This window comes from Gracilinanus agilis, chromosome 1 (assembly GCF_016433145.1).
Source record: "Gracilinanus agilis isolate LMUSP501 chromosome 1, AgileGrace, whole genome shotgun sequence".
Classification (NCBI taxonomy): Eukaryota; Metazoa; Chordata; class Mammalia; order Didelphimorphia; family Didelphidae; genus Gracilinanus; species Gracilinanus agilis.
The window spans coordinates 200620600-200625993 of record NC_058130.1 but is presented as its reverse complement, the minus strand read 5'-3'; positions in this window follow the sequence as shown (position 1 = coordinate 200625993).

Below are 5394 nucleotides of genomic sequence, written 5' to 3'. Positions count from 1 at the left end.
GGAACCTTTTGAGTTTACCTCAAAAAAATGTAAACACTCTCACTTTTATACATACATACACACACGTGCACACACATGCATGCACACACACACATACACACAGTCACTTATTCAAGAGCAGTCCTTGGTACTTTTGTGATTTTTATTATCAGTAAGCTTTCCCATATACATAAAAATGCCCAAATAACCTCATAATCTTTCCCAAATGACAAACTTGCATTTCATCAATATTTTAAGCTGCAGTTCCTAAATTTTTTAAAAAATTAATCTTTATTCAAATGGTGGTGGATAGAGATGGAGAACATTGTGTAGCTTGCAATGATTCTTCTGCATTGAAGAAACCCCAGGAAAAGAGAATATAGCCTATGAGAGGAAGCTGGAGAAACTAAGCATTTAACCTCCCTTGCTTCAGATTCAACAACTGCATTTGAGAGACTGTGTGGATGACGATGACAGCAACAACAACACACACAAAAAAATAGTAAATATTGTTATGTAAACCGTTTTGTTAATGATAAAGAGATGCACAAAAATAGTCAAATCAAAAGTTAAAGTACCCACTATGTGCCAGGTTCCGTTCTAAATACTGAGAACTTAAAAAAAAGTGAAAACAGTCCCTACTTTCTAGGAGCTCACAATCTAATGGAAGAGACAATGTACAAATAGCTACTTAACAAATAACATGTGTATGTGTGTGTGTATCTCTCTCTCTATCTTATCTATCTGGAGATCATCTCAGAGGGAAGTACTAACATTTTGGGGAATCTTAGATTAGAAATGTTAAGTCTAAAGATAAAACTTTGAGATTTTCTAAAATAAGTGTTATTTGGCATGTTTCAATTATATTTCTATATAAATGTAACCAGATCACAACCTAGTGGGAGAGTTAGCACTCTAACATCCCTTTTACTTGACTTTAGCTCAAGAAAGACAGTGTAATGCATGAAGAGCCAGCAGACACATACTAGCTGTGTGATCTTGGGCAAATTCCTTCATTTTCTTGTTCTGGACATCTCTCTAAGACTATAAATAATAGATCTATTTGGGTGGATAGAATTTCCTGATTGGTAATTGCCTATACTAATGAAATCATAATCTAAACATCTGTTGGTGTTCTCCCTTTTAATTACCTTGTACTTAATTACTTCATATTTGTTTGTATTATTTTCTTTATGCATTTAGTTACACATATGTGTACCTATATGTATAAATATGTGTATATATTATCTATACATATATGCATACATATGTTATGATATATGCTTTTAAAATAATAGCTAAAATAGTTTTTATTATTTATTTATCATTATTTCTTGTAAACATCTAACAAATGCTTTTCATTTATTTATAGTGATCATTTAACAAGTATTTATTATTTCTAGTAACATTTAATAAATGATTTTTATGTATTTACTATCATGTAATCAGTACTTATTATATATTATTATTTGTAGTAAATGTTTAATAAATTCTTTTTTTCACTCATATATTCATTTTCCTAATAGAATGTTAGCTCCTTGAGGGTAGGAATTTTTTCATTCTTTGTATTTATATCTTCAATACCTAGCACAGTGTATTTGATAAATGTTTGTTGGCTGACTGACAATAATGAAGTACTATTTTGTCTTGTGTGTAGGTGATTCTGGGTTTTTCAAAGCTAAGCCAGTAAATTCCAAGCTTTGACAGGTCCTACCAGTCTATAGACACCTCCTGAATCACTGCCTTGTCATAGCAGAGGGACTTACATAGCTCAAAGAAACTATGAGCTATGCCATGTAGGGTTACCCGAGACAGATAGATAGGTCATAGTGGGGAGTTCTGAAAGGTGATAATAATAAAATAAAATAATAAAAGGTGATCCACTGAAGAAGGAAATGGTAAACCACTGCAGTATCTTTCACCAAGAAAAGCAACAAACATAGGCTTGGATAGACTTCAAGAGATAGAAGGTCCTGGAGTGCTATGGTCTACAGGACCATGAAGAGGGACATGACTGAATGCCTGAACGACAACAAGCCAGCCAAGAGAGGCTTTGAATACAGGCTGAGTAATGGAATATATGTCGAACTCCACTTTCTGTCAACTTCTCCACTTAGGCTAAGTGGACAGCGGCATCATTCATCAGCCTGCACTCCTTTTGGAAACTCTCTAGGACTTATTTGCTGTCATATGCAGGTTTCCATCTCTGTCAATGAAGGAATATCCTCCACCACATAGCTTTTCTAATAAGCTTCATAACAACCTCATCAAAGCCTGGGAAATAAAATCATAAATAAAAGTATAAACCAGAAACTATCAACATTTTGATAAAAGAAAAATGCACATAAACTCAAATAAATAGCAATAACATCTTATTTGCTCTGTGTACCTTTCTGATCCGTTTTCCATCTGTGCACTCTCAGGTTTGGTGCTGTTATTTTTTATGACTCTAGTCAGGGTGTATTTTGTTCTGATTTTGCTTTCTGTGCTCAGCTTTACTTTGCTTTTCCCTCCATATTTCTTTCTATTCTTCATATTTGTCATCTTGAGTGCAATAGAATTGTTTCATTACATTGATATACCACAATTTATATAGCCTTTCTTCAATCATTGGAATTTTGGATTATTTCTAAACATTTGTGATTGTTGGTAAAGATGGATGGATAAACAGATGACAGGCAAACAGAGGGACATGCAAATAAAGAAAGAAAGATAAATAGAGATAGAGACAGGCAGAGACAGACAGAAAGACAAAAAACAGAATCACAGAATCAAAGCAGATAGATAGATAGATAGATAGATAGATAGATAGATAGATAGATAGANCAAAGCAGATAGATAGATAGATAGATAGATAGATAGATAGATAGATAGATAGATAGATAGAGGATAGATAGATAGATAAAGGATAGATAGATTGAGCATTTATTAACTACTTACTTTGTTCCAGGCACAGATTACAAAAAAGTAAATAAAACAATCCCCACCCTTAAGGAATTTCCGTTCTAATAGGGGCAAGAAATAGAAACTAGAATGTTTTACAGAGATAAATGGTTTATGGTGCTGTTGATAAGGTAGAGAAGTCTGTAGTAGAGCCAAGAGCCAAGTGAGGAAATCTCCAGCCCTTCCTTAAATGGTGGCCTGGGTGAGGGAGACACTAATAAAGAGAAGAGAGCCTTAGGGTGGAGATTCTTCCAGATAGGAAGGCAACTGGCCTAGAAGTGGAGAAGTTTGGAGAATATGTTGGGCTAGGAGCGATGTAGCTGTGAATATTTTTGTGGAGATAGTTGTATTCCTCACCCCTCCCTTTCTAATATCAACCTTAGGATATAGTCCTAGCATGGGGTCCATGTCAGAGTATGATGACTTCTGCAATATTTACTAATTATTGCCAGATTGTTTTCCAAAAAATTTCAATATTTTACAACCTTCTAACAATATACTTCTTTCCCCTAGGACCCACCAATAAAGAATTCCATCACTTTAAACAATTTTTTGCCAGTTGATGGCCAGTTGATCTTGAAGTCATTTTGATCTGAATTTCTCAACATATTTCAAACAATTACTAACAATTCAAGTTTTCTGCTTTGAGAATTACCTGTTCATATATTTTGGTCATTTATTCAATAAGAATTTTTGATGTCAGTTTTTTCCCCAATTATTAATTACCACAATTTCTACACCCCCCCCCATCTGTTTCTTTTCGCTTTCGTTTGGATACATTGTTGTTTGGTGTGAAAACTATTTTTAATTTTATATACTAAGAGGAAGGTTTGCATAATGGCTAGAGAGCTAGCCTTGGAAGAAGGAAGACCTAGGTTCCAGTCCCACTTCTTTTTTTTTTAATTTATAATATTTTTCCATGGTTACATGATTCATGATCCACTCCACCCCACACCCCCCTTCCTTCCCCACTCCTTGAAGCTGACAAGCATTATACATGGGTTATATATGTATCATTGTTCAAAACCTATTTCCATGTTATTCATAATTGCATTAGAGTGAGCTTTTAACATCAAAACCCTAATCATATACCCATCGAACTATGTGATTGCTCATATATTTTTCTTCTGTGATTCTATTCCCACAGTTCTTTCTCTGAATGTGGATAGCATTCTTTCTCATAAGTTCCTTTTGGATTGTCCCCCTCATTTTCCAATGTTTTACCACCACAAAGAGTGTGACTATAAATATTTTTATACGAGTCTCTTTCCTTATTATCTCTTTAGGGTACAAACCCAGCAGTGGTATGGCTGGATCAAAGGACAGGTATTCTTTTAAACCCCTTTGGGCATAGTTCCAAATTGCCCTCCAGAATGGTTAGACCAATTCACAACTCCACGAGCAGTGTATTAGTTGTTTTAATTTTCATTTCCCTAATCAGGAGGAATTTAGAACACTTTTTCATGGGCTTATTGATAGTCCAGTCCCACTTCTGTCACACTCTGGCTGTGAATGACTCTGGGCACTTCAACTCTCAATGCTGTAGGCAATCCTCTAAGATTGTCAATTAAAAAGAAGGTAATGACTTGTATTGGTAGAAAGAGATTCTTCATGTGGTATTTCTCAATAGAAATGAAATCACAGGTCCAGGACTTAGTCCAAAGTTCATTTATTTTGTGAGAAAATCATTTCTTCTCTCTATACTGAGAGAAATATAACATGGTTTTCCCAAAAATGTTAAATAAAAAAATTAATCATTGATCCAATTGGAAATTATAAAGTATACAGTATGATGAATCTGAAGTGTATAGGTGTGTGTATATTTACATAGGTATGCATATATATACAGATATGCATATATATGTACGTAATACTTCTCTCTAGTTTTCCCAACAATTTTTATTGGCTTCTCTCCTCTGATATTTTATAATTTAGAGTTTATCAAACTTTAATCTCCCATAGACATTTGGTCCTATGTCTAGATAAGACCTATATCTTCTATCCTCTTCTATTGCTCTATTTTTCCTTTTTTATTCACACAGAATCAATAATTGCCCCTAGCATATTTTGAGATTTGGAAGAGTAAGTCTCTTATCACTATTTTTTCATAGTTTCCCTTGATAGTCTTGCCTATTTGGTTTTTTTTCCCCTAAAATTCATAATTTTATCTAGTTCTATTACTCTTTGGTTTCTATTATATTGAATCTGTAAATTAATTTGGGAAGTGCTGACATTTTTATCTTGACCTGGTTATATGTAGGTATTACCCTTTTTTTAAAAACCTTTACTTTCTGTCTTAGTAACAATACTAAAACAGAAGGGCAAAGGCTAGGTAATTGGGGTTAAGCAGCTTGCCCAGGATCACACAGCTAGAAGTATCAGAGGCAACATTTGATCCTACATCCTTCCAACTCCAGACCTGGTGCTCTATCCACTGTATCATCTAGCTACCCCTTATCTTTCTAATAATTA